This window comes from Phodopus roborovskii, unplaced genomic scaffold, assembly GCF_943737965.1.
Source record: "Phodopus roborovskii unplaced genomic scaffold, PHOROB, whole genome shotgun sequence".
Lineage (NCBI taxonomy): Eukaryota > Metazoa > Chordata > Mammalia > Rodentia > Cricetidae > Phodopus > Phodopus roborovskii.
The window spans coordinates 389,114-401,434 of record NW_026126662.1 but is presented as its reverse complement, the minus strand read 5'-3'; positions in this window follow the sequence as shown (position 1 = coordinate 401,434).

Sequence of the window (12,321 nt, the reverse complement as noted above, 5' to 3'; positions counted from 1 at the left end):
TTAACACTGATGAAATGGCACCACCCGTCCTAAACATATCGTTGATGTAAAGATCTCTTTATATAGCTAAATAATGAAGTAATGAGATGATGTTACATCAACTCTGCAAACTCTCTTTACTCCAAAAGGGACTTGTCGTCCATAACATTACCTGTATTTTTCAATTCTCTGATTAAGTGATAAATCTTTCATTTAATTTCCTAGCTTAATAGTTAAGGAAGTAAGTGTATTCGGTGATGTGATGGTCTGGCCACAATGGAGGCTCAAAACTCCAGAGATCACTGAATACATAATGACAGATTTTCATAATTAAATGAATAAACTTTTAAACCAGTGAATGGTGTTTTATGCGTGAAGCCTAAATGATTGCTCAATATTGAAGTGTCATTGAGTTCTTAATCTTCCAGATATGCACAAAAAATGAATGAATAAAGAGATAATTGCTCATAAGTAACCCCTAGAGAGATAACAAATCGATATCAACATTGATTTAAAGAAAGAAGAAAGAAAAGGAAGGAAGGAAGGAAGGAAGGAGGGGGGAAAGAAATAAATCACAAGAGACAATTTAAAACCAACATGGTGGATCAAAGACTCCCACTCTTCCTGGAGTAGAAAAAGACAGATTTGTATAATGAAATAATCAGATAGTTAGATCTTCTGTCACACTTGAGTCACACAAGGTGGCACCAAACTTCAGGGATCACAGATTTTATAATGAAAGAATTTAATAATTAAATCTTTAACTATGTAAGTCTTTGACCTTTTTTTTTGTGTCTTCCAATCCTGGGCACACTTGACAGATATGGAAATGTATGGTGTCATCAAGGATTTTTAAAATGCCATAAGTTAATCGTCAGATAATCTTACTGTCTTGCATGATGAATTCTGTTGGCCTGACATCATCACCAGCACCTGAATCTCTGTTGTGGAGCTGCAGACTTTGAGATAATGGGCCCATTCCTGGCTTACAAGTAGTAACCAAGATGTTGCTATCAGCTGAAAAAGATGGCTGCAGCTGGGGCATAGCCCGCATATCTGAGAGAGAGATGTTCTTTCGTGTTCTGGGTCGTCATCCTTTTGCCAGGTCTCGGAGATGGTGCCGACCTCCTAGTGCCACTAATTCTTCTCATGATACATCACAACCGATGTGAAGATGTGGAAGACAAGCATGTAGTCAACACACAGACCACCATGCCAGCCTTGGTGAATTCCTTGTACTTCTCGAATGGCCCCAAGCAATCTTCTGGACTCAATCATCCAGCATCCTTTTTACTATGGGAGATGCATAGATCATTCACAAAATGCTGTGCCCATGTCTAAATCTTTCCTAACCTTGTCCCTGATAGAAATTTGCACACTAATCGGAATCGGTGATGGCATTGTCTATCGCTATATAATTTAAAGAATTAAATAAGTCAGCAATAGCTAATTGTCACAATAAATAGGAGATGTGGCATTTTACTGGCAGAGAAGCATGGCCAGACTCCAGTCATGAAGGATGTCATCATCATCAATTGAGTCAATGAATAATAAAATGTGAAGATATTGCAAATTATCTCCACAAGGGAGCTTTACAGGTCTCTTCATGGAATGGAGGGTTGTTGTTTACATAACCATACAAATATTTATATTATCTTGGGTATTAACACAGACTATCAATATAAATACTTTAATTATGTAATTAGATGATCTGCGGCACCAGATTGCAGATGTCATGGATGATATAATCATTGTTTTATATAGTTAAATAATCTAACAATGAGTTCATTTAACATCATCTACTTCCCTAAGGTGGCTCTAAACCAGGCTCTTGAACGATGCTGTCGTGATTAATTTAAATATTTTAACTACAAAATTGATATTTAGATGGTCCATAGTAATTGTTTCCCACATCGTGGAATCCACTGATCATGGATTATCTAATGTCCTATTTTAATAATCAAATAACAACATAATCAGATGATGAAATGGTCTGCCATACTCGATACATTTGACTCCTCACTGACTCCCACATGATTGTGGGAAACTCCCAGGTTCATCCCTTATTTAATCCGAGAGCAGAGTCGTGAAATGTTTAAATGCTGAAATGTCATTTTGTATGCCGGGTTTTAGAAGATCCTACATATTTCATGTTGGACAGCTGCATCAAAAGAAATGGACTGCAATCCAATAATCCCTAAGTCTACTCTAACAAATGGATTATCACCATCCTGAAGGAAGTTAACCATGACAAACTCACCTTTTGATGAATAACTGTGAGTCTTATTATCTTTGTTTCCATAGAATTAATTCTTAGAAGAGAGCGAATTCATAAACAGAAGAAATTGAATGTTCTCTGATAAATAGGTAACCTAGAATTTGATGACCAGTAAAAGCTGTGGGCAAACTTCCAGAGATTTGGCTATGCCTTGATTAGGGGAATCAAATGCTTTCATTGAAAGATTTAGGAGATAGTTATCTTGGGAGACTGTAATGTCCCATGATAAAACTTTCTCGCAGCTGCTCTCTGATACTTGGCCCATGATAACAGAATACAAAATGCAAGCAGGGTTGCCAGGCAACATTTATGAACCAATATTCTGTCACATTCTAGTGCCCCTCCCCCATGCTAAAAGGAGCATACCTAAAGATGAACTAACCTTACAGCCTCACTGAGTTTCTCACAAAAACAAAGCTGGGCTCTTTCTTTTGGGTTCTATATATTTACCCGTCTGTCAAGCTACAACAGGTATTGTGCCATAAGCGTGAAAACGAAAGCATCATAATGCCATTCAAGTACAATGATGAGTATTTTAAACCCTTTTTCTATGCTTCCATTTTCTAATTACTAGAATGGATACAATACAATTAATCGACTCTACCATAAACCTTTCCTCTTTTTTGAAAATAAAATAATCCCTCTTCATTCTCTGCCTTTTAGAGGAGCTTGATCCCATGGTTTCTCGGCATTGTTTAGATTTGCATTGGTCCAGAACAGCCAGGGCTAGGGCCAGGGCCAGGGCCAGGGCCAGGGCCAGGGCCAGGGCCAGGGCCAGGATCAGGGCCAGGGCCAGGACCAGGGCCAGGGCCACGCCCAGGGTCACGGCCAGGGCCAGGGCCAAGGCGAAAATTAAATTGATAATAAATTATATTGATAATAAATTAACTTGATAATAAATAGTAAACTTTTATATTAACACTGATGAAATGGCACCAACGTCCTAAACATATCGTTGATGTAAAGATCTCTTTATATAGCTAAATAATGAAGTAATGAGATGATGTTACATCAACTCTGCAAATCTGACTCCAAAAGGGACTTGTCGTCCATAACATTACCTGTATTTTAAATTCTTTAATTGAGTGATAAATTATCATTTAATTTCCTAGAATAACAGTTAAGGAAGTAAGTGTATTCGATGATGTGATGGTCTGGCACGATGGAGGCTCAAAACTCCAGTGATCACTGAATACATAATGACAGATTTTCATAATTAAATGAATAAACTTTAAACCAGTGAAAGGTGTTTTGTGCGTGAAGCTAAATGATTGCTCAATATTGAAGTGTCATTGAGTTCTTAATCATAGATATGCACAAAAAATGAATGAATAAAGAGATAATTGCTCATAAGTAACCACTAGAGAGATAACAAATCGATATCAACATTGATTTCAAGAAAGAAAGAAAGGAAGGAAGGAAGGAAGGAAGGAAGGAAGAAAGGAAGGAAGGAGGAAAGAAATAAATCACAAGAGACAATTTAAAACCAACATGTTGGATCAAGACTCCACTCTTCCTGGAGTAGAAAAAGACAGATTTGTATAATGAAATAATCAGATAGTTAGATCGTCTGTCACACTTGAGTCACACAAGGTGGCACCAACCTTCAGGGATCACAGATTTTATAATGAAAGAATTTAATAATTACATCTTTAACTATGTAAGTCTTTGACCTTTTTTTGTGTCTTCCAATCCTGGGCACACTTGACAGATATGGAAATGTATGCTGTCATCAAGGATTTTTAAAATGCCATAAGTTAATCGTCAGATAATCTTACTGTCTTGCATGATGAATTCTGTTGGCCTGACATCATCACCAGCACCTGAATCTCTGTTGTGGAGCTGCAGACTCTGAGATAATGGGCCCCATTCCTGGCTTACAAGTAGTAACCAAGATGTTGCTATCAGCTGAAAAAGATGGCTGCAGCTGGGGCATAGCCAGCATATCTGAGAGAGAGATGTTCTTTCGTGTTCTGGGTCGTCATCCTTTTGCCAAGTCTCGGAGATGGTGCCGACCTCCTAGTGCCACTAATTCTTCTCATGGTAGATCACAACCGATGTGAAGATGTGGAAGACAAGCATGTAGTCAACACACAGACCACCAGGACAGCCTTGGTGAATTCCTTGTACTTCTCGAATGGCCCCAAGCAATTATCTGGACTCAATCATCCAGCATCCTTTTTACTATGGGAGATGCATAGATCATTCACAAAATGCTGTGCCCATGTCTAAATCTTTCCTAACCTTGTCCCTGATAGAAATTTGCACACTAATCGGAATCGGTGATGGCATTGTCTGTTGCTTATATAATTTAAAGAATTAAATAAGTCAGCAATAGCTAATTGTCACAATAAATAGGAGATGTGGCATTTTACTGGCAGGGAAGCATGGCCAGACTCCAGTCATGAAGGATGTCATCATCATCAATTGAGTCAATGAATAATAAAATGTGAAGATATTGCAAATAATCTCCACAAGGGGATCTTTAAAGGTCTCTTCATGGAATGGAGGGTTGTTGTTTACATAACCATAAAAATATTTACATTATCTTGGGTATTAACACAGACTGTCAATTTAAATACTTTAATTATGTAATTAGATGATCTGCGGCACCAGATTGCAGGTGTCATGGATGATATAATCATTGTTTTATATAGTTAAATAATCTAACAATGAGTTCATTTACCATCATCTACTTCCCTAAGGTGGCTCTAAACCAGACTCTTGAACGATGCTGTCGTGATTAATTTAAATATTTTAACTACAAAATTGATATTTAGATGGTCCATAGTAATTGTTTCCCACTTCGGCGAATCCACTGATCATGGATTATCTAATGTCCTATTTTAATAATCAAATAACAACATAATCTGATGATGAAATGGTCTGCCATACTTGACACATATGACTCTCACTGACTCCCACATGATTGTGGGAAACTCCCAGGTTCATCCCTTATTTAATCGGAGAGCAGAGTCGTGAAATGTTTAAATGCTGAAATGTCATTGTGTATGCAGGGTTTTTAAAAGATCCTACATATTTCATGTTGGACAGCTGCCTCAAAAGAAATGGACTGCAATCCAATAATCCCTAAGTCTACTCTAACAAATGGATTATCACCATTCTGAAGGAAGATATCAATGACAAACTCACCTTTTGATGAATATCTGTAAGTCTTATTATCTTTGTTTCCATAGAATTAATTTTTAGGAGAGAGCGAATTCATAAACAGAAGAAATTGAATGTTCTCTGATAATTAGGTAACCTAGAATTTGATGACCAGTAAAAGCTGTGGGCAAACTTCCAGAGATTTGGCTATGACTTGCTTAGGGGAATCAAATGCTTTCATTGAAAGATTTAGGAGATAGTTATCTTGGGAGACTGTAATGTCCCATGATAACACTTTCTCGTAGCTGCTCTCTGGTACTTGGCCCATGTTAACAGAATACAGAATGCAAGCAGGGTTGCCAGGCAACATTTATGAACCAATATTCTGTCACATTCTAGTGCCCCTCCCACATGCTAAAAGGAGCATACCTAAAGATGAACTAACCTTACAGCCTCACTGAGTTTCTCACAAAAACAAAGCTGGGGTCTTTCTTTTGGGTTCTATATATTTTCCCGTCTCTCAAGCTACAACAGGTCTATATTGCCATAAACGTGAAAACGAAAGCATTTATAATGCCATTCAAGTACAATGATGAGTATTTTAACCCGTTTTTCTATGGGTCAATTTTCTAATTCCTAGATTGGATACAATACAATTAATCGACTCTACCATAAACCTTTCCTTTTTTTTGAAAATAAAATAATCCCTCTTCATTCTCTGCCTTTTAGAGGAGCTTGATCCCATGGTTTCTCAGCATTGTTTAGATTTGCATTGGTCCAGAACAGCCAGGGCCAGGGCCAGGGACAGGGCCAGTGCCAGGGCAAATGCCGGGGTCAGGGCCACGGCCAGGGCCACGGCCATGGCCAAAATTAAATTGATAATAAATTATATTGATAATAAATTAACTTGATAATAAATAGTAGGCATTTTATATTAACACTGATGAAATGGCACCAACATCCTAAACATATCGTTGATGTAAAGATCTCTTTACATAGCTAAATGATGAAGTAATGAGATGATGTTACATCAACTCTGCAAATCTGACTCCAAAAGGGACTGATCGTCCATAACATTACCTGTATTTTAAATTCTTTAATTAAGTGATGAATTATCATTTAATTTCCTAGCTTAACAGTTAAAGAAGTAAGTGTATTCGATGATGTGATGGTCTGGCCCGATGGAGGCTCAAAACTCCAGAGATCACTGAATACATAATGACAGATTTTCATAATTAAATGAATAAACTTTAAACCAGTGAATGGTGTTTTATGCGTGAAGCCTAAATGATTGCTCAATATTGAAGTGTCATTGAGTTCTTAATCATAGATAGGCACAAAAAAATGAATGAATAAAGAGATAATTGCTCATAATTAACCCCTGGAGAGATAACAAATTGATATCAACATTGATTTAAAGAAAGAAAGAAAGGAAGGAAGGACGGAAGGAGGAAAGTAATGAATCACAAGAGACAATTTAAAACCAACATGGTGGATCAAGACTCCACTCTTCCTGGAGTAGAAAAAGACAGATTTGTATAATGAGATAATCAGATAGTTAGATCGTCTGTCACACTTGAGTCACACAAGGTGGCACCAAACTTCAGGGATCACAGATTTTATAATGAAAGAATTTAATAATTACATTTGAACTATGTAAGTCTTTGACATTTTTTTGTATCTTCCAATCCTCGGCACACTTGACAAATATGGAAATGTATGCTGTCATCAAGGATTTTTAAAATGCCATAAGTTAATCGTCAGATAATCTTACTGTCTTGCATGATGAATTCTGTTGGCCTGACATCATCACCAGCACCTGAATCTCTGTTGTGGTGCTGCAGACTCTGAGATTATGGGCCCATTCCTGGCTTACAGGTAGCAACCAAGATGTTGCTATCAGCTGAAAAAGATGGCTGCAGCTGGGGCATAACCAGCATCTCTGAGCGAGAGATGTTCTTCCGTGTTCTGGGTCGTCATCATTTTGCAAGGTCTTGGAGATGGTGCCGAACTCCTAGTGCCACTAATTCTTCTCATGGTAGATCACAACCGATGTGCAGATGTGGAGGACAAGCAGGTAGTCAACACACAGACCACCATGCCGGCCTTGGTGAATTCCTTGTACTTCTCGAATGGCCCCAAGCAATCTTCTGGACTCAATCATCCAGCATCCTTTTTACTATGGGAGATGCATAGATCATTCACAATATGCTCTGCCCATGTCTAAATCTTTCCTAACCTTGTCCCTGATAGAAATTTGCACACTAATCGTAATCGGTGATGGCATTATCTGTCGCTTATATAATTTAAAGAATTAAATAAGTCAGCAATAGCTAATTGTCACAATAAATAGGAGATTTGGCATTTTACTGGCAGGGAAGCATGGCCAGACTCCAGTCATGAAGGATGTCATCATCATCAATTGAGTCAATGAATCATAAAATGTTAAGATATTGCAAATTATCTCCACAAGGGGAGCTTTACAGGTCTCTTCATGGAATGGAGGGTTGTTGTTTACATAAAAATACAAATATTTACATTATCTTGGGTATTAACACAGACTGTCAATTTAAATACTTTAATTATATAATTAGATGATCTGCGGCACCAGATTGCAGGTGTCATGGATGATATAATCATTTTTTTATATAGTTAAATAATCTAACAATGAGTTCATTTAACATCATCTACTTCCCTAAGGTGGCTCCAAACCAGGCTCTTGAACGATGCTGTCGTGATTAATTGAAATATTTTAACTACAAAATTGATATTTAGATGGTCCATAGTAATTGTTTCGCACCTTGGCCAGGGCCAGGGCCAGGGCCAGGGCCAGGGGCCAGGGGGGCCAGGGGGCCAGGGGCCAGGGGCCAGGGCCAGGGCCAGGGCCAGGGGGCCAGGGGGGGCCAGGGCCAGCGCCAGGGCCAGGGGGCCAGGGCCAGGGCCAGGGCCAGGGCCAGGGCCTGGGCCAGGGCCAGGGGCCAGGGCCTGGGCCAGGGCCAGGGCCAGGGCCAGGGGGCCAGGGGGCCAGGGCCAGGGCCAGGGCCAGGGGGCCAGGGCCAGGCCCAGGGCCAGGGCCAGGGCCAGGGTGCCAGGGGGCCAGGGGGCCAGGGGGCCAGGGGGGGGGGCCAGGGGCCAGGGCCAGGGGGCCAGGGCCAGGGGGCCAGGGCCAGGGGCCAGGGCCAGGGCCAGGGGGCCAGGGCCAGGGGGCCAGGGCCAGGGGGCCAGGGCCAGGGCCAGGGGGCCAGGGCCAGTGGGCCAGGGCCAGGGCCAGGGCCAGGGCCAGGGGGCCAGGGCCAGGGGGCCAGGGCCAGGGCCAGGGCCAGGGCCAGGGCCAGGGCCAGGGCCAGGGCCAGGGCCAATGATCAAATGCAATGTCTGCTGCCATGCAGGACCCAGCTTATTCTTTGTAGATTCTGAAAATTTATTTGCACCAGTTTTCCTAGACAAATTTCAGTCTTTTCCATGTCTCTCTTCCAAAGAGAAAAGACAAACAATCAAACAAAATCCTCTTACATTATGTATTTGGTGAAGTACTTCTCCCCTCCGTCCCATATTTAATTGTTTATGGCTAGGAATATAAGGAATTCTCCCTGTCATTTTTTTAATAGATTGAACAGTTAAGTAACTATATCCTTCTCACATGTGATATTTTTGATGGCTGGGCTAACCATAACTTTTTCTGCTTGGCAGTTTTAGTCAGCATTAATATGGCTCATAAATAAGGATTTAAAACCATAAATGTCATTTTTTATACTTTTTTATTTTATTAATTTTATATAACAAAGTAGAATTAAATGAAAAAAACATTTATACACAATATTTGGGAATTTGGGCGTTGTTCTTTCCAAGCCACTTCCTGCTGGTAAGGGGCGCTGTCTTTGGGGGATTCGAAGAAAATTCAGATATCCTGGCTGTAGTCTGTAGGGCTGTTTTGTCCAGCAGTTTTGAATGTAGGATTAGCTTGTACTTTATATCAGGTAGTCTGGTGTGATCAAAACTCATTAGTCTGGAAGGAATCCACATCTTTTCATTTTCTGTGGAAATAAAAATAGAAATCCTTTTCCCCAGTAACTTGTCCTTCAAATTAAATTTTGGAGTCAAAGCATTTTTTGAAATTTAATTTATATTTACAGTCGATCCCAGTTCCCTCTCCCTCCCTCCCTCCATCACTCCCTCCCTCCTCCCCCTTTTTTTACCCTCTCTGCCCTCTCTCATGCACTCTAACCACCCTCCCCTCCTATTCCTCCACTCCAATTCCATATGTAGGGGAATGCCACACAGTTGGGGTCATGTAGATCTGACAGGTCATGTGAAGTAGGGACTAGGGCTTCTCTCCTGTCTCTAGATTATGGCAGTTATCCCTCCATGGGGGATATGTTCGCAAAATCCTTTTATGCACCAGAGATATATCCTGGCTCCACTGTCTGCTGTTCCTTAGACTGCTCAGTCCTTCTGGCTGAGACCCATATTCAGGGGGCCTGAGTCAGTCCCATGGTGGCATCCCAGCTATCAGTCTAGTGGCCTTTAGCCCATCCTTTTTCAGGTAAGCTGTCTGTATGTGTTTCTGCCGCATGGTCTTGTTCTCTCCATCTGCATTTGGGTTCTAGTTTGACTCAGTGTTTATGTATGGGTGTTTTATCCTGTTTTCAACAGGCATTAGTTAAGGGCTCCAGGGAGAAGTTAGTTGTTGATCTCACTCTCCATGAAGGGCAATTATAATAGCCTTTCAAAGGAATCTCAAAGAGGAAAGAGAGACAGAGAGAGAGAACATAAAAGAAGGAGCCAATATTGGTATTAAGATAAAATTGAACACAAAGAATGGTCTAGAGAACTACAAGACTGCTCCCAACTAACAATCTGAGCTTCCATGGAGGAGCTGACTAAAGTGTGACAGATGATGTAACTATCTGATTATTTCATTATTCAAATCTGTCTTTTTCTACTCCAGGTAGAGTGGAGTCGGGATCCAACTTGTTGGTGTTAAATTGACTATTGTGATTTCGTTCTTTCTTCCTTAATTCCTTCCTTCATTTCTTCATTTCTTTCTTTCTCATTTTCGTTCTCTAAATCAATGTTGATATCAATTTGTAATCTCTTTAGGTGTAAATTATCAGAAATTATCTCTTTATTCATTCATTTCTTTGTTCATCTGTATGATTAAGAACTCAATGACTCTTCAGTATGGAGCAATCATTTAGGCTTCACAGATAAAACACCACCCACTTGTTTAATGTTTATTCATTTAATTATGAACATCTGTGATTATGTATTCAGTGATCCCTGGAGTTTGGGCCTCCTTATACTTCCTTAGCTGTTAAACTAGGAAATTGAATGATAATTCATCATTTAATTAATGAATTTAAAATACAGGTGATGTTATGAACCATAAGTCCCTTTTGGAGTCAGATTTTGGGAGTTGATGTAACATCATCTCATTACTTCATCATTTAGCTATATAAATAGATCTTTACATCACCGATAGGTTTAGGACTTTGGTGCCATTTCATCAGTGTTGATATAAAATGCATACTAAGTAATTATCAATTTAATATTTTAAACACATCATTATTCCAGGAAGAGATCAGTCTGACTACTCCATGTGGGATTTACGTATGCCCCACCATGTCATTATTCAATCATTATTCATTGTACATTAATTATTTAAATCGATGAAGAAGTTGTCATTCTTGACTGGGGTATGGCCATTCTTCCACGGAGTTAATCGTGTAGCATTATTTAATTATCTAAGTACTACTTCCTTGACAATCACTGGAGTTTGGTTCCATCTCATGAACGTTAAGTAAGCAGGACTATCAATTTATTAACTTATTGTGTTTGCATAAGTAATGATGATGTCATCCGTCATTTGGCTGCTGTGGGACTGACACAGCAGGAGTTTGGTACCAAAAAGCAGTGCCCAGAGAATGGGGGACACTGCCTTATACAGTGAGTACTGATTACATAATAGTACATTTTTAACAATCGAATGATTACACGATTTAAAAAAAAAACTGTACGGTTTCACATCATCAGGTTCTGAGAGTTTGCAACAGAACACACCCATGAAGGACACAGTGATCACCGATTTTAAAAATGCAATAACAGAATAATCTCCTGATCAGGGAATCGCATCTAAAGAACTCTGTCGTTTTCAAGCTTATGTCACTATAGGCAAGTTGTAGCTTGAGAGACTGGTAAATATGTAGAACTCAAAAAGAAAGACCCCTGCTTTGTTTTTGTGAGAAACTCAGTGAGGCTGTAAGGTTAGTTCATCGATGGGTATGCTATTTTTAGCATGTGGGAGGGGCACTAGAATGTGACAGAATGTTGGTTCATAAATGTTGCCTGGCAACCCTGCTTGCATTCTGTATCCTTGTATCATGCGCCAAGGACCAGAGAGCAGCTTCTAGAAAGTGTTATCATGGCACGTTAGAGTCTCCCAAGATAACTATCTACAAAAATTTTCAATGACAGCATTTGATTCACCTAACCAAGTCATAGCCAAATCTCTGGAAGTTTGTCTACAGCTTTTAGTGGTTATCAAATTCAAGATTACCTAATTATCAGAGAATAACTTCTGTGGAGAAACAGTTCAAAGTCTTCTGTATATGAATTCTCTCTCTCCTAACAAACTATGGAAACAAAGAAAATAGACTCACAATTATTCATCAGAAGGTGAGTTTGCCATTGTTAACTTCCTTCAGGATGGTGATAATCCATTTTTTAGAGTAGACTTAGGGATTATTGGATTGCAGTCCATCTCTTTTGAGGCAGCCGTCCAAGATAAAATGTGTGGTATCTTCTAAAATCCTGCATACACAATGACTTTTCAGCATTTAAAAATTTTACTACTCTGTTCTACGATTAAATAAGGGATGAACTTGGGAGTTTGCCACAATCATGTGGGAGTCAGTGAGAGTCAATTGTGTCGAGTAAGGCAGATCATTTCATCCTCT